Source organism: Dendrobates tinctorius, unplaced genomic scaffold, assembly GCF_039654945.1.
Source record: "Dendrobates tinctorius isolate UK_male_01 unplaced genomic scaffold, ASM3965494v1 ptg000107l, whole genome shotgun sequence".
In the NCBI taxonomy this organism is placed as follows: Eukaryota; Metazoa; Chordata; class Amphibia; order Anura; family Dendrobatidae; genus Dendrobates; species Dendrobates tinctorius.
The window spans coordinates 5322759-5341664 of NW_027361775.1; the positions used below are offsets into that span (position 1 = coordinate 5322759).

At 40.5% G+C, this 18906-nt stretch overlaps 1 protein-coding gene across 1 annotated transcript in view; it reads right to left on the bottom strand.

Annotated features, from left to right (window-relative positions):
- FAM83B (family with sequence similarity 83 member B) overlaps positions 1–16102 on the bottom strand; it is a 150197-nt gene extending 134095 nt beyond the window's left edge. The window contains exon 1 of the mRNA XM_073589140.1: positions 15908–16102. The gene's annotated coding sequence lies outside the window, so the exon portion shown is untranslated. The remainder of the gene's footprint in view (positions 1–15907) is intronic.
- Positions 16103–18906: the final 2804 nt, after the last annotated feature.

The window sequence follows — 18906 nt, forward strand, 5'->3', positions numbered from 1 at the left end:
AGAAGGACCCCAGGGCACATATACTGCTATTTCTACCGCCACTTATTCTGTTGTATAGGAAAACGTATCACACTACAGTATATGATTACGGGTGAAAAGTGCTAATCACAAAGTGTGAGGTTATAGTCCTACATTTCAGAACATAAACCCTACATATGGCTGGTAACAAAAGAAAATGTAATTGAGAACTTATTCATACAATATTTAATTTGCATAATTACTTATCAATGGCCAGGGTTTTCAAACATCTAGAAATTCCAAAACCGTCTCTGTATACAGGGTACATTTTTGCCCTGTCTTTAAAAAAAAACATTTCAGGCATTTGTCATTTACTTACACAAATATCCGGTTTCATCCGTCTTTTATTTTTTTAATTTATGCAAAAAAACGCAGTCTGTTGCACTTTTTTTTATCTTTTTCAAAAATATATATGAGGAGCCGATCTCTTTATTATAATATTGCAGTCAATACGTTCATAAGTTTGAATCTGTTTTTTTCCTCCATCCTTTTGTGCTTTGTATTTTTTTTCAGAAAAATTTATCTGCTCTCCTTACCCTCCATCCATGTCTATTAAAAAAGGATATCTTTTCTTCGGAGCTATACATCGGCACAGCCTGCGTACCCAATGCTAAAGATAGGGTATGCAGGCCGCATGCCGAAGGAGGAAGAGCTGACCGGAGGAGGCGTGGCAGTGGGCGGAGCATCCCTCTGCAGCTCCTACATACGCTAGTGTGAAACTAGGCTAACTGATTGATCTCCAGCAAAAAAAAATAATATCAAAATGACAGTAAAGTAGCCCAGTAAGTGACACATCGCTGGAATCAAGGTCTCTGTCCCTACATAATACTCAGTTAATAATAATAATAATAATAATAATAATAATAATAATCAGATAATAATCAGTTGGGGTAGCAAAAGCCTGCTGGCAGATTCCCTTTAATCCTGCACAAAGCCCAGTAGGTGACACATTGCTGAAATCAGGGTCTCTGCCCCTACATTATGCTTCTCTCAAATGGTGTAGCAAATAACTGGTGACAGATTCCCTTTAATCCTTCACAAAGCACCCTTTGACTTTAGTAAATACAAAAGGTAAATCAAAAATAAAGTTTTTACCTAAATCTTTACAATTTTGTCCATTGTGCATGACCTATATTAAATCATTTTTGTCTATGACAATCATAGCATTGCAGCAATGCAATGACTCCCAGCGCTGGGAGTGATACTGCTGTACTCAGCAGAATGAGACCTGTAATCTTCCCATATCAGGTATTTTGCAATAATCTGGAAAACTCTAGAAATTCCAGCTATATGGGTATATTTCCAGAGTTTTATGGTTTCATACATGTGCAATTAAATTGTACAGTAGTCACCAATTGTATGAAATTAACTCAAAAAGGTCATTTTAGCATAAAAATAGCAAAAAAAAAATACGGTATTTGAGTTGTTCTCAGATATGAAGAATTTTCTCTGCAGAATTTCTTCCCTGAATTTAAATCTACATATTTCCCTCAGTCATTACTAGTGGTAAAGTAACTATGACTGACAGTTGCACTTCGGCAACAATGGTACAAATTCTGGATTTCAAATCTTAAAACATAGTTTTTAACAATGATTGTGGTGCTAACAAAGGGAGGGAGCTCCGTTGTCCCCCATATTGAACCAGTACAATGGTTGTTTAATGACTTTAGCCAAATGGCTTCATGACTTTACTGCACTTTTTTAGTACAAATAATCATGCAACCAGTAGAGGAGCCAACTTTAAGGACAGCTCTATTGCCTTCTAAATGGCACATACTGTATGGTCACATCTTTCCTGTAATGTAGTGATCGTGTGACTAACCACGAGGTAGACAGACAAAGCAGCTTGACTACAAACATATCAATTAATGGCATGAGTCCTTGTCATATTGTCAGTGCTATGTTATCTTTAAATGGTCTGCCACGATCTTACTGAGCTGAGTAATTTAAAGGGAACCTGACACATAATTATGCTGCTCAAACCATGGACAGCCTGAATTAGAGCCAGGCTGCTCCACTGTGGCCAGATAGCAATCATCGAAGCTTTTGAAATCAGTTTAATCAAATGTGGCAAATTGTTCCCCACGATTGTAGTAATCTGGTTTCCTTGAACAGATTTCCCAACACTTTGTGTTCTGCTAGAAGAGTAGACAATTTCTTTTAAACGGGGAACTTCGGGGAGATAAAAAAAATATTCTAATTGTCATGCCTTCATAAAATATAAAGATAACATAAATAGTGTTGTTTCCCATCCTCACAGCACTGGCAATTCAGTGTCATGGTGAGCTACTCCTCGGTGCTCCCCACCCATTCTATGACATCACATCACAGATCAGTGGGCATGTCCTACTCCCTACTGGGAGAGCCCTGATAATGTCCCTCTATTCAGTCCCAGATTGACTGCTTCCTGATCTTGGACTGAATAGAAGGACATATTATCAGGGGGCTAGTGTTATGATTGGTCACCGAGGAGGAAAGCAAGACCAAGCTAAGCCACAGAAAACCAGGGAGGTTGGTAACTAAGCGGATTGCAGACCACTGATCCTGTCCACACAACTAGCAGTAGCCATGGAGCGTACCTACAATGATTCTAGATGCCTCAACACAGCCGGAGAACTACATAAGCCTAAAGCAAGAAAGGGGAAATCTAAACTGCCCCAGAGCAGACCCCAAAGGAATAGATAGCCCCGAAACATACATTGTTGGTGAGACAAGATGATAACACAAACGCAGGTAGGAAAATAGATTGAGCAAGCGATGGGGCCCACACTAACTAGACAGGACAGGAAAGGAAAGACTCTGTCTGCAATCACGCAAAAAACCCTGCAAAAAATGCCCAACACGTCTGATAGAAAAATACTGAAGTCACTAGACTTCGCCCACTATATCAGCACTCTGGTATATTCTGAAAGCAGAGCAAAAAGAGGCCAATCTAATAAGGGACAAAAACAAACTGGCACAAGCAGTAACATAAGGATGAAAATTCAGCACAGCCCCAGCCGGAGCTGGCTGACCACACAAAACTGAAATAGACAAAACCAGATCAAATGTGAACAATAACAAAAGAACACTTAGCTGAGCATGCAGGGACTGAGCTAGAAACTAAGACCTCAGGAGTCAGGAAAAAATCACCAGCAGGGATAGAGGGAGTCAGCTGTCTTAAATCCAGTCAGAAACTCCAGATCTCCAGTCATCCTCCTCATTATCAGGTGGCAGACCTCTGTTAATTAGATCAGCTCCATTACCTGCAGTAACCACCAGAGGGAGCCCGGAAAGAGAACTCGCGACCCCTCTGTCAATATAACCAGCTCCACTACCTTCACTAGTAACCAGAGGTAGGCCAGAAAGCGAATTCACAACAGTACCCCCCCTTGAGGAGGGGTCACCGAACCCTCATCCACGCCACCAGGCCGATCAGGATGGGCCCGGGGAAAAGCATGAACCAATCTATAGGCATGAATGTCAGAAGCAGAGACCCAAGAATTATCCTCCTGGCCATAACCCTTCCATTTGACCAAGTACTGGAGTCTCCGTCTAGCCTAACGAGAATCCAGTATTTTCTCTACCTCATATTCCACATTGCCTTTAACCCTTACAGGGTCAGGAGGCACCGCCATAGGAACTACTGGCTCCACAAACCTCTTCAACAGAGATTTATGAAGCAAGTTATGGATCTTAAACGTAACTGGAAGAGCCAATCGAAAAGAAACACGATTAAGAATCTCCAAAATCTTAAAAGGTCCAATGAATCTTGGCTTGAACTTTGGAGATGCAACCTTCATAGGAATATTCTTTGACGACAACCAAACCATATCACCCAATATAAACCGGGGACCAATGGTCCAATGCTGGTTGGAAAGCCTTTGGGCTTTTTCCTGAGAGAGGGACAACTAATCTACCACTTGGTCCCAAATCTGCTGCATTTTCTCTACCACAGTGTCCACACTGGGGCAGGTCAAAGATTCAACTTGCCCTGAAGATAATCGAGGATGAAACCCAAAGTTACAGAAAAAGGGCAACATCAAAGTGGCAGAACTAGCTCTACTGTTTAGCGCGAATTCGGCCAAGGGCAAAAATGAGACCCAGTCATCCTGATCGGCAGATATAAAACATCTCAAATAGGACTCCAAAGTCTTGTTTAGTCTCTCAGTCTGCCCATTGGTCTGAGGATGAAATGCAGAGGAGAAAGATAACTGAATTCCCAGTTTGGAACAAAAAGCTCTCCAAAATCTGGAAACAAACTGGACTCCTCTGTCCGACACAATGTTCTCAGGAATCCCATGCAACCGAACCACCTGTTGTAAAAACAAGGGCACCAACTCTGAAGAGGATGGCAACTTTGGGAGTGGTACAATATGGATCATCTTAGAAAGTCTATCACAAATCACCCAGATAACAGTCATTCTCTGAGAGACAGGAAGATCAGAAATAAAATCCATTGAGATATTGGTGCATGGCCTCTTGGGCACCGGCAGGGCATCAACAACCCACTAGAATGAGAACAGGGTTTAGACCGAGAACAAGTCCCACAGGACTGCACAAAATTCCTGACATCACGAGATAAGGCAGGCCACCAAAAAGACCGACTCACCAAATCTCTGGTAGCAAAAATACCTGGATGACCAACCAACGCGGAGCAATAAATTTCAGACATTACTCTCTTCCTCCACTGGTCAGGAACATACAATTTTCCCATAGGGCAACATTCAGGTTTGTCCTCCTGAAATTCCTCCAGGGCACGTCTCAAATCGGGTGAGATGGCGGAAAGAACTAGACCCTCATTTAGAATGGTAGTAGGCTCGGTCACTATAAGAGAATCCGTAAAGAAACTCCTTGAAAGGGCATCCGCCTTAACATTCTTAGTGCCCGGAAGAAAAGAGACCACAAAATTAAAATGCGTGAAAAACAAGGTCCACCTAGCTTGTCTAGGATTCAAGCATTTGGCTGATTCAAGATAAATCAAATTCTTGTGGTCGGTGAGGACCACAACTTGATGTCTAGCTCTCTCCAGCCAATGTCTCCACTCTTCAAATGCCCATTTCATAGCCAACAATTCCCGATTCCCCACATCATAGTTACATTCAGATGGGGAGAATTTTCGAGAAAAGAAGGCACAGGGATTAATTTTAGAAGTCACCTGATCTTTTTGGGACAAAACGGCTCCTGCACCAATCTCAGAAGCATCTACCTCCACCTGAAATGGGAGTGAGACATCAGGTTGCCGTAGAACCGGAGCAGAATTGAATCTCCGCTTAAGCTCCTGAAATGCCAAGACTGCCTCTGGAGACCAATTCACCACATCAGCGCCCTTTTTGGTCAGATCAGTCAGTGGTTTGACAATACCAGAAAAATTACTTATAAATTTACGATAGAAATTAGCAAAACCCAAAAACTTCTGGAGAGCCTTCAAAGAAGTGGGCGGAACCCAATCATAAATGGCCTGTACCTTGGCCGGGTCCATTTCAATAGCCAACGGGGACAAAATAAATCCCAAAAATGAAATCCTCTGTACACCAAAGAGGCACTTCGATTCCTTAACATACAGAGAATTTTCCCTCAAAATTCGGAACACAGTCCGGACATGTTCCACATGAGAATCCCAATCACTGGAAAAGATCAAACTATCATCCAGGTAAATGATCAAAAACTTATCCACAAAGTCCCGGGAAAATATCGTTCATTAAAGATTGGAAGACTGAAGGGGCATTAGTGAGCCCAAAAGGCATCACCAGGTACTCAAAATGTCCCTCCGGCGTATTAAACGCCATCTTCCATTCATCCCCATGCTTGATGCAAATAAGATTATATGCCCCCCTGAGGTCAAGCTTGGTAAATCAGCAGGCACTTTTAACTCTGGAAAATAAATCCGAAATCAGGGGTAATGGGTACTGATATTTAACAGTGATTTTGTTAAGGGAACGATAGTCAATACAAGGCCTTAATGAACCATCTTTCTTGGCCACAAAAAAAACCCAGCACCTAAAGGTGAAGAGAATGGTCTAATATGACCCTTCTCCAATGACTCCTTTATTTAAGATCGCATAGCATCATGTTCGAGTACCGATAATTTGAAAAGCCGACCCTTGGGAAATTTACACCTGGGCATTAACTTAATTGCACAGTCATAACTAATATGAGGAGGCAAAGACGCAGACTTACTTTCACTAAATACATCAGAAAAATCAGCCAAATAATCAGGAATATCATGAGACTGGGGAGAGCTGGAGAAAACAGGATTGTCAATAAGAGCACACTGACAACCCCAACTCACCACAGACACAGATTTCCCATCCAAAACAGGATTATGAGTTTGTAACCAGGGAAAACCCAGAACAATAGTATCATGCAAATTGTGCAACACTAAAAATTTACAATTTTCTTTGGTGGTCCGGGGCGACCTGCATTATCACCTGGGTCCAAAACTGGGGTTTATTCTCCGCCAAAGGAGTAGCATCAAGACCCCTCAAAGGGATAGGAGTCCGCACGGGTATCATGGGAAAACCACATCATTTAGCAAAGTCCAAATCCATCAGATTCAAAGCTGCTCCTGAATCTACAAAAGCCTTAGTGGAAAATGTAGACAAGGAGCAGATCAGAGTAATTGCCAAAAGAAACTTAGGTTGTACACTGCCCACAGCAAATGTGTGCACAAAACGTTTTTCTTGTTTAGGGCAGACAGAAATAGTATGAGAGGCGTCTCCACAGAAAAAACACAGCTTATTATGCCTTCTAAACTCCTGACGTGCGCCCTAGACAAAACCCTATCACATTGCATGGGTTCAGACGTTCGTTCAAAAGGCGGCAACGCCTCTCGTGTAGTTTTACGTTCACGTAAATGCCGATCAACTTGAATGGCTAATGACATAGAATCATCAAGACCAAAGGGAACAGGAAATCCCACCATAACATCTTTTACGGTTTCTGCCAAACCCTTCCGAAAGAGCGCTGCTAAGGCACCGTCATTCCATGTAGTAAGGACTGCCCACTTTCGGAATTTTTGACAGTATAACACTACTGAATTCTGACTCTGGTTCAATGCTAATAGGGTTTTCTCAGCTTGATCAATAGCATTAGGTTCATCATACAACAACCCCAAGGCTTGAAAAAATGCATCCACATTAGTCAGAATAGGATCTCCAGGTGTCAGAGAAAAAGCCCAATCCTGAGGATCGCCGCGCAGCAAGGAGATGACAATTTTAACCTGCTGCACAGAGCTCCCCGATGAGTTAGGCTTCAAGGCAAGAAATAGTTTACAATTATTCTTAAAATTCAAAAATTTAGACCTATCCCCAGAAAAAACATCAGGAGTAGGGATTTTTGGTTCAACAGCAGATGATTGAGCGAGATAGGTGGAAATTCCCCGCACTTCAGCAGCGAGCTGCTCAACACGATCAGACAATTGCTTAATCTGAATTAAAGAAAAAATCCTCCTACGCCCCCAGAGAAAAAAATATATAATAAAAAAATTGACACTTTTTTTTTTTTTTTACAATTCTCTCCTGCTTTTAAGTACCCTAGAATCTGCGGTTTAGTCTGGTGATTCTGTTATGATTGGGTCATGGAGGAGGAAAGTAAGACCAAGCTAAGCCACAGAAAACCAGGGAGGTTAGTAACTAAGCGGATTGCAGACCCCTGATCCTATCCACACAACTAGCAGTAGCCATGGAGTGTACCTACGATGATCCTAGACGCCTCGACACAGAGAACTAAATAAGCCTAAAGCAAGAAAGGGGAAATCTAAACTGCCCCAGAGCAGACCCCAAAGGAATAGATAGCCCCAAACATATATTGTTGGTGAGACAATATGAAAACACAAACGCAGGTAGGAAAATAGACTGAGCAAACGATGGGGCCCACACTAACTAGACAGGACAGGAAAGGAAAGACTGTCTGCAATCATACAAAAAATGCCCAACACGACTGATAGAAAAATACTGAAGTCACTAGACTTCGCCCACTATATCAGCACTCTGGTACATTCTGAAAGCAGAGCAAAAAGAGGCCAATCTAATAAGGGACAAAAACAAACTGGTACAAACAGTAACATAAGGATGGAAATTCAGCACAGCCCCAGCCGGAGCTGGCTGACCACACAAAACTGAAATAGACAAAACCAGATCAAATGTGAACAATACCAAAAGAACACTTAGCTCAGCATGCAGGGACTGAGCTGGAAACTAAGACCTCAGGAGGCAGGAAAAAATTACCAGCAGGGATAGAGGGAGTCGGCTGTCTTAAATCCAGTCAGAAGCTCCAGATCTCCAGTCATCCTCCTCATTATCAGGTGGCAGGCCTCTGTTAATTAGATCAGCTCCATTACCTACAGTAACCACAAGAGGGAGCCTGGAAAGAGAACTTGCGACCCCTCTGTCAATATAACCAGCTCCACTACCTTCACTAGTAACCAGAGGTAGGCCAGAAAGCGAATTCACAACAGGCTAGCAGCTACCAACAGAAGGGAGTTGATTACATCCCTGCATGCTCCCTGATCTCAAATTGAATAGAAGGACATATCATCAGAGGGATAGCAGCAGGGAGCGGGCCACACTGCCTGATCTGCAGCATGTTGACCCAGAAGGGAGCGAGAGCACCATGGAGTAAATCCACAGTAACATTAAATTTCAGGTACTGAGTAAAGGAAACAGCACTTTTCTTATTACTTTTGTAGTTTATGAAGGCATGGCCATTGGAATATTGCTTTATCTTCCTGGAGTACCCCTTTGATGTGTTTAATGGAAAGCCAACTTTAGTCATTTGAAAGAAAGAGAGTCAGACTGTACACCAAGCGATGCATCTGATGTTCAGGTGCAATTTTTCTAACTACCATATTAAAACTATCAAAGACACAGAATATGATAGTTTATCTTTGTTGGCTGTGTATCTTGAGAAAGCCCTCGCAATCTGTGAATTATAAAATCTGCAATGTGTAAAAAGCTGGCAGCCTTTTTTTTAGTTTTGCGCAACTGGAACATTGTTTCCTTTCTCTGGGACCTATAGATATCAGGAAATTCAACTAAAATTCGATTTAGATCAAAATAATTTGACTAACTCTACAACCAGGTATATGTTCTATGAAATGCTCTAGCATTTCAAAGAAATTAGAGTTTGAAGAGACCAAGGGAGAATAGACAGAGACAGGATTAGTCTAGTGCCTCCCTGACAGGCTTTTCCTAGTACCGCTCTGGGTGATTGACAAATATCTCATACATGGGAGAGACCTGTCAACCACTTGGAGTGGAGCGGAGAGAGACTAGATGGGGCAACACAGGACTAGTCTCTTCAGTGCCTAGGGTTTCTGAACAGATTTTCAAGCTATATATTTTCTCTGAAATGTGTTCCGCTTAGCGTACAGCAGCCCCACAACATACCACGGGCGGCTTCATACGAGCACGCCACTGAGATCAGCAAAAGAGGAAAAGCCGTGAGCTACGTTAAGTTAAGTGCCACGCATGGGCATAGGAACGGGGCCGTGTTCAGGACTGTTCTTTGTGGCCTTCTTTGCCGGACAGCACACCGCAAATCTCCCTCAACAATAGACAGTACACCGCTCCCTTGACTTTGGCTGAACAAGTTTATTGACTATTGGCTCAGTGGGTAAAACCGGAGACCTCCCATTGCTGCCAGAAGATATATCACGAGCTGTGGAATCTCCCCTGAGGACATTGCACCAGCCGTTGCTGGGACTGCAACCCTCATCGGATCATTAGTGGCTGAGGAAGCCACGAACACAATAAATTCATTGAGTGGCCTGCTATTACATTGCTGTCTATTTCCCTATCATTTGCCATTTAACTATTTATCTCCCTGCGATGAGTATCTTTACTGTTCAATTAAATTGTTAACCCTTGCTCTGCCTTTCTTGCGTCACTGCATCCCGCAACCTGCTTACATGCCCAAGAGATTCAAAGAAACAATCATGCAGTCAGACTATGATTTATGTTGCCTGTGGTTTCAGCAGCATGAAAAATTTCCATTTAAAGAAATATAATACGAAAAATATAAACTGAAATAGTAAATTCAAAGATCTGCTAAAGTATTGAAGCTGCTGACATGTGAAGTGAATAGCATTGATAATCTCAATGCAATGATCTCTATCATGGTTTGGGATACATAAGGCAGCATTCACACCACATGTTTTATGCTATGTTAATTAGCTTTGTCTGAGCTTATGTTGGAACCTCTGCAAAGGAATTCGGACACATGCTCTTGAAGGGACCACTGACAATAATGATGCAGAATCGCAGTGTGCTATGACGTACATCATTTTTGGCTTCAAACGCCTAGTTGGACGGGTACCAAAAAATAGTCAACTCCGTCTTGCTGCCCACCTCCAATAGGCATATTTGGTCGAAAATGATGTATAGGAGAGCACAATGTGACTCTGTCAGCATCATTATAGTCAATGGACCCTATCACAGCATATGAGTGAATCCTGTTTTGCAGGGTTTGGACGCAAGCAATAATGGAGCCAGAGATCGTATGCTAGAAAGCTATGTGAACATAGCCTAAGGCAGCAAAAGAACAGTATGTTATTGTAGTTGTTTTGGAAGCAAGAAATATGGACTAACATAAGGATTTAACAAGGACCAACTTTTGATGACAACTCAGTCAGATCATTTACAAATTTGTATCTTTCTGAATTGAAGAGGTTACTACCTATGAAAAGTGGTATAAGAAAGGATAACCGGTGAACGGCCTACAGATCATGAATGCAGAGTGACGATAACCCATCTGATCCCACAGGTGAGCAATTGTAGCTGTGGTACAAATTATTAAAAAAAAGGTGATGCTGGTTGTGATAGAAAGTTGTCAGAATACATGTATGGTAATTTTCTTTGTATGTGGCCATGTAGCTACAAACTGTTCAGAGTGCCCATGCTGGTCCCTGTCTTGTACAAACCTCCTAAGATGCTCATGTGAACATCGAAAATAGACCAAAAGGCAATGGAAGCCATATGGTAGACTGGTCTGAAAAATCACTTTATCTAATATTTTCTCATACCTTTGAGAAAAGATGGCACCAGAACTAACTATAGGAAAAATCCAAGCAAGCTGAGGATGTGTGATTCATGAGCAGTGTTCTGCTGGAAATCCTTGAGACTAGGTATTCATGTAGATAATACTTTGACATGCACCACTTATAAACAGCAGGATTCTGTAATGTCAATGGCCTCTTTATGCAGGATAATGCTCCCTACCACACTGCAAACATTGCTCAGTAATGATTTGAGGAACATATCAACGAACTCAAAGTGGTGACTCGGCCTCGAAGTTCCCCAGATCTCAATACAAATGACCATTTGTGTGATGTATGGTAAAAAACAAATCTGATCTATACAGTTTATTAAATAATTGATCTGCAGCTAGCATCATGGTGCCAGATACCACAGGAAGCTCTCACTTGTGTGGAGTCCATGACACAACAGGTCAAAGCTGCTCTGGCAGGTGGTTTTATTGTTATGATTGATTGGTATAAATAACCCACAAAGTAATAATATAATTATCAAATAAAATAAAAATAAAACATTATGAAAGAGACTCCTATCTATCAACACACATAGCCGCTAATCTATACCCTAATGTTGTGGAAAGTAAAAAAAAGTAAAAGTATTAATCAACAAGTGATGTGTAACCTACATGTTTCGAGATGTATTATCTTGTTAAGAAAACCCAGTTCTTTAGAATGCATTTGTAAAAAATGATTTCTTTTCGTTTTGTTTTTTTTTGGGTTTGTTTTTAACCTTCTAACCAGCTGTACATATAATAAGAATTGTCTGAGATAACCTGAATGTTGGGTCATATTGAACTGCATCTGCTGTCAACCTCACATTTAAGAAGAAAGAATGTACTAGGCAAAATGTGCTAGAATTAATTAAAAAATAAGCTAAAAATGAAAACAAAAAAAAACCCAGGAAATTCAAATTGTACTGCATTACCGATATTAAAAGGAAAGGGATGTGGCAAAAATAAATCAGAAAACATACCAAATTTATTAAAGCTATGAGCCATTTTTTTAATTAAAATATTGATGTACAAGTAAATGCAAACGCAAGTAGCCTAATTTATCTAACTGATGCAGAAACGTTAGATGCAAAAACGCTGCAGAAAATCTGCAAAATCAAAAACTCACCAAATACTTAGCATGGGAATATAGCTTCATGGTAAGATCTCAGAGTTTTTTGGTGAGAATTAAGAAATAGAATCTGCTCCTAAATCTACATAAAAAATCTGGGTCACACACTCTTTGAATATGTTTCCGACTGAATTGAATTGGATAACTACTTTCGAGAACGTACCACTTTTTTCTCATTATTTGGAACATTTTGCAGTAAAACTAATAGGAAAGTTATTCAAAGAGTATATGAAGCATTTTTAATGTGGTTATGCTGTAAAATCCACTTCCAAATCCAAGTAAAAAAACTGTGTAAATAGGCCCTAAAAGAGGAAGAGGTCATGCATGCAGATGGCTATCTACAGTAGATCATGCCACATGATTAAGTGACCCTATTCGCCTGAAGCACAATATGAGGCATCCAGAGATGCCTACACAGTACACCATTAGTAATTGCTAGTCCCTGTTCCTCAGCTGCTGCTGGCCACTACTCTTCTAAGTGTGGCTGCTCACATATATAGTTGTGCTCAAAAGTTTACATACCTCAGCAGAATTTTTGCTTTCTTGGCCTTTTTTTCAGAGAATATAAATGATAACACCAAAACTTTTTCTCCACTACTGTGTTTCTCTTTTTAAATCATAATGACAATCCAAAACATCCAAATGGCCTTTATCAAAAGTTTGCATACCCTGGTGATTTTCGGCCTGAAAACATGCACAGAAATTGACACAAATGGGTTTGAATAGCTACTAAAGGTAACATCCTTACCTGTGACATGTTTGTTGTTATCAGTGTGTGTACATAAAAGCTGAGTGAGTTTATGGGATCCAGACAGACTCTTTGATCTTTCATCCAGCCACTGACATTTCTGGATTGTGAGTCAAAGGGAAAGCAAAACAATTCTCAACGGATCTATGGGAAAAGGTAATTGAACTGTGTAAAACAGGAAAGGGATACAAAAAGATATCAGCAGCATCCAAACGGTGATTATCAAATGGAAAATCAGGGGCTCTATAAAAACAAAACCACAGTTAGGTACACCATCAAAAATTTTGTCCACAACTGCCAGGAATATTGTTTGGGTTGCCACGAAATATCCACAAAACAAGAGCAGTTGAAATGCTGGATTGTCTGAAATCTAGCGGTGTGGCTGTTTCAAAATGCACAATAAAGAGGCACTTGAAGAAAAATGGGCTGCATGGTTGAGTCGCCAGGAGAAAGCCATTACTGTGCAAAGTACCTGGCCTACAATACGCAAAACAGCACAGAAAAAAACCTCAAAACTTCTGGAACAAGGTAATTTGGAGTTATGAGAGCAAATGAACCTTTTTGCCACAACCATAAACGTTACATTTGGAGACAGGTCAACAAGGCCTATGATGAAAGGAACACCATTCCTACTGTAAAGCACAGAAGTGGATCGTTGATGGTTTTGGGGATGTGTAAACTACAAAGGCACAGGAAATATGGTCAAAGTTGAAGGAAAGATGAATGCAGCATGTTTTCAGCAAATACTGGAGGCAAAATTGCAATCATCAGCCCGGAAGCTGCGTATAGATTGTACTTGGATGTTCCAACATGACAATGATCCAAAACACAAGGCCAAGCCGACCTGTCATTGGCTACAGCAGAACAAAGTGAAGGTTCTGGAGTCGCCATCTCAGTTTCCATGGAGCCACTCTGGGGAGATCTCAAGCACGCAGTTCATACTAGACAGCCCAGGAATTTACAGGAACCACAGGTTTTTTGCCAAAAAGTGTAGGCAGCTTTACCATCTGAGAAAATTCAGACCCTCATCCACAACTACCACAAAAGATTTCAAGCTGTCATTGATGTTAGAGGCAACAATACACAGTATTAGGAAATGGATTATGTAAATTTTTGATCAGGGTCATTTGGATGTTTTGGGTCATCAATATGATTTAAAAAGAGAAAACACAGTAGGTTGACAATAATTGGCTTCATCCAACCACTTACCATGAGTGAAGAAAAAGTTTTGGTGTTATCATTCATATTCTCTGAAAAAAGGCCGAGAAAGCAAAAATTCTGCTGGAGTATGTAAACTTTTGAGCACAACTTTAGTTAATTTCTCAGGTAAGCACTTTTCTGCCCATATGGTTGGGAGCCGTACAGAATGACATTGTGGGCAACTTCTGGCCCTCAGGTCACAGGTTGTGCACCCTGGTCTAAAGGTTATGATACACCTTCAATAGCAGAGGTCCAAAATCTTTTTCAGATGAAAAAATTCCACCTCCCCTCCTACCACACAAATGTGTGGCCAGTGTGGCGTATAATTAAAAGAGTAAAATGAGGCATTTAAATTCAACATGCTGGGTCCCTATTTTCCCCTAAATCATGTGACAGTCAGTAGTTTTCCATACGCATTTGATAGATGTCAAATTCTACCTCAATTTGCAGATTTAACTGAGATTTCTCTTATGTGCACGGACATATTAAAGCTGGCATGAGTTAACATTAGTTCAGCTGACAGCTTTCGCTACTGTTTCTCAAACAGATAATCTTTCTGCTTGTGTTCACATGGTTTCAATGGGGATAAAGAAGAAAGCCACTGCCAGACTTCTCTGGCAGTAGTTTATCTCCTCTAGAAACAAATGGATGAACCATTTAAATTCCAACTGTCTGATCATTCTATCATTAAACATCATGCTTTATAGAAGAGTCTGGAAGCCCCCATACACATCAGATGGTCAGTAGGTCTTGCCATCCAATTTTCAGTTAATACTGTATTCATGGAGGCAACAATATTTAGAGTCCTTTGACTGGCAATGCAATTACAATTTTTACCAGTTTCCCTAGCAGACTATAACTGATAGCTTAATGTGATAACTTTAACGCTTGAACTCAAAACAAAAACCATTTGCTAAATTAAATAACACCTTTAGGGTTTAACCTGTTCTATCAACATGTGCTAAAAGTCCATAAATTTGTTATTAAGGTCCCTTAAGCTATATCAGAAACAGGCTAGAGTCCTATTACATTGCCAAAATAGGATGCCTGTCGAGTGTACACAAATTATTAACCTGGCCGACGGATCAAAGTCATAAAAAATAATTCTCCCAATGGTTACTATTAATTATTATAAAAAATCAGTTCCCCACCACAGACAAAACACAAGAAAGATGATACTATGCAGGCATGTTAGCCTAGGTTATACCCCCCAAAAATAGAGGAAATCTGTAGAAATTACATATATATCTTAAAAGATAAATACTGATCAATCATGTAGTATATAGTAATATTATCTAATTACTCTTACATTGAAAAATATTTCATTACCAGTAAATGAAATTTTTCTCATCTGTATTAACATATTTCAATAAAGCATAGTTAAAATGTCATCCTATAGATTTCTTGTGTTATTATGTAGATTTATTGTGTACCATTTTAAATCACTGTATAGTGTTCGCGTTTTTGTGCTTTCACCAAGTTTTAAAACATTTCCATATAAAACAAAAATACTTTTGTCCTCATATGATATAACATAGACATTCTATTTAAGCCTGGTCAAAAACCAAACTCAGAGAAGACCTTCTCATAGAGTATCTTTCTGGCAGTTCTTAGAAGTGATTTCATGGCTTTGGGTAAGAATATAGACACTTCCTTGTGATTATCACTACAGAACATTTCAGGTTAGAGCTACAGATCAAAGCGTATGACATTCTGCCTGTCTTCTGAATGAATATACCCTATATTCTCTCATTTTTAACTTACTGATCATGATACCAACAAGGGAAAAAAAAAGTTTTGTTACTTACCATGAAATGGAAGCAGTGAAAGGGCCAGCGGGTAGAAGCTTGTGAGATCCGAATGTGTCACAGCTCTGGTGGAGATATGAGAGTAATGTGCTTGGGTTTGGCTAGTCCTCATGAATAGAGCCCTGGGCAGACAGGTGTGTTACCTGTTCCAACATGCAAATGACTTGTCATATGAAACCGCCTTGAATGTAGGAGCAGTGCAAAACCTGTTTAAACTCAAGGCCCATCCCTTCAGCAGCAAAATGTAATACCGGGGATTTCACTAAGCACAAGAGCTCACTGATGTGATAATGGGGGTGGAGTTGTTACTATGTAATGACAGTACAAGCCCGGACGTCTTAGTGACATTATCACATTTTATGACTAGCATGTTAGCAAGCGATCGCTTCCCATACACTTTCTTAAGTTTTATGACTTTCATAAGTAAGATTACATCAAACTGGTATAATGAAAAAATATTCTACCTTCTGCAGACATCCACCTTCTGTGCCGCTCAGTGGTGTGTGAATTCCTACTTCACAGAAAGTTGGGATATTTCGCACTTGATGGCTCAGTACACAGTCCTTTCAATAACCTGAGCAAAGTCAGAAAGTTTACGTGAAAAAATCTGGATACTGTAAACTTCAAGGTTATAGTACAGGAATATTCAGATCAAAGACACTGAATCATAGTGAAATATTGTGACTTACGTTTTACTGCTTTTGCTGAATAAATACACTTAAAAAAGTTATTGGTTGGACTTTTCTGCATGAGGAGACATCTCATGTCATTACAGTAGTAGTGTTTTGGTGTATAAAAGACTTTTTTTTGTTCACTTTCCATTATTTTTTCTTTTGTGAAGGAGTCAGAATGATTTCAAAACAGCAGCTTTGTGAATTGTTTTAATGCCATTTATCATTCAGCATAATTAATGTGTTGTTTTTATAATTTTAATAATTACAAATCAATTCTGTATTGATTTCTATTTATTACAAGGCATGTTGTAGATTAGTACATTAGCAACCCATTAGCACATTGTGATGTTCTTGTCCTAGCACTGGGGTGTCGTTATTGGCTACGTATGAAGCTCCCTCCATCTTTCCTCCACTATTGATTGCAGTATCCAAAGAGTTAAACAGACAGAATAAGTGTTCCTTCTGAGTACATGGGACACTGGCTGTTAATCTCATGGGTTCTGGTTTTGAGCCTCTGAAATTACTGTGACATACATATACAGTACAGCATGGTACCTTAACAAAGGGACATGATAGTTTTGGGGCTGTAGCACCAATGGTTGAGGTACCATTTACCTTTCATTTGCCTCCTGAATGCAATATATAACATTACCAAATGCACAAAAAGAGGGCAGGATATTATTGATAAGTGCAGCCACAAATATGCCTATGTCATAGTGATCACTTCTGTAAAAACACTCTCACCAGTTGTGAATCATTAATTTAGTTTCTGAGTTAAAGTTCTGGTTGGACTATTTGGTATAACATTAGAAGTGCGGGAAAACAATGCAAGTTTTAGACATTTATGTCTAATAACAACATTTAAATACACAAAACAGAGATCTTTCTAACTTGATCATTTGGCAATGACATGTTAGTGAAGCCAGAGACAGAGATAAATTGGGTACTCATGGGCTGGTTTTCTCCTAGTCACTTTCGATGTCGTTCCAACCTTTAGGCTTGATGATTTCAGAAAAGGCTAGAGGGCTGGCTGAAATTAAGTCTTGGTGGGAGCAATAACCCAGCAGTCCAGAATGATTTAGATCAGTGTCAGCTGTAAGTACTGTACACCACGCCAAAGAAGAACACTTCAAACCAAAAGTAGATTGCAAAGATATAAAGCATTACCCACCAGAAATTGGCTGCACAAAGACCTGCTCTGACTCATCTGTCCAAAGACTGGACATATTTATAAGAGGATGTCACTATAATCGCAACTATCCACAGTTCAGTGTGTCATTGGAGCAAGAAAACTGCAATTTACCGTCCAAATGGGACCATGCCTAACCAACCGGAAGAAGAAGAGTGTCGGGGGGTGAATTTGGAAGAATCACCTAGTCACATGACAATAATGATGAGGTTCTTGATTATAAAAGGTCTGCCCACCAAACAAGAGGCAGGTTTGGTGCCAAGAGAGAGAGCAATCGAGATGTGCACTGAAGAAAATGCTGCAGCCCAAGGTGACAGGCCGCAGTAAAACGTGTGTGCCAGTGGGTTACTGCACGCCGGTCAAAATCCAGAACCCAGACGACATCAGTCAACAGCCAGAGCCCAGCTCTCATCCATTCAGACAATGGAGATACCCACTGTTGATCAAGCACTTAAGATCTGTGAGGAAACTAAGCCCAGGAGAGGATGCCTGCGGCGGTGAATGGGAGGTGCAAGTGAGCCGGGCCATTGCTTCCAGAACTGAAGTATGGTTCAGGGGTGGACCCGGGCAAGGATAGCAGACAGGGTGGCTATTGATTGAAGCAAAGGAGGCCCAGACTTTCAGCCTAGAGGGAAGGACCAGTGACCCCCTCTAAGGCCATTACCAGAGGAGGAGCCAGCATGTTAGCTCCCACGTGAACGTGGAATACAACCCCTGTTAGAGAGTTATGAGATTAATAAGAGATTTCCATAACATTTAAAGTGAATTCTTGGATTCACTACTCAATCTGTATTGTATAATCCACTTGTGCTTGACCTTTTCCACATTGTTTAATGATTGTCATAACTATTGCAAATTCCCGCCATGTCCAAAAAAATAAAAAGTTCATTGGCTGATCCAGCCTTGCTTCTATACTGTTTGTTGCATCCGGTCACCTGCTTTACACATTGCTGCCCTGGAACCACAGCCACTGTGGCACAACATTCCACTTTGAGTAAAGGGAAACAGCATGAAGACTGTCACATTTAGGATGTTTCCCCTTTTGAGTTCAATGGGCGGTACCCCTCCTTTGATTGGACTTCAGAGTTGGACTAAGCTGCATCGGAGATTGGCATCTCTTTTGTCACCTGTCTTAG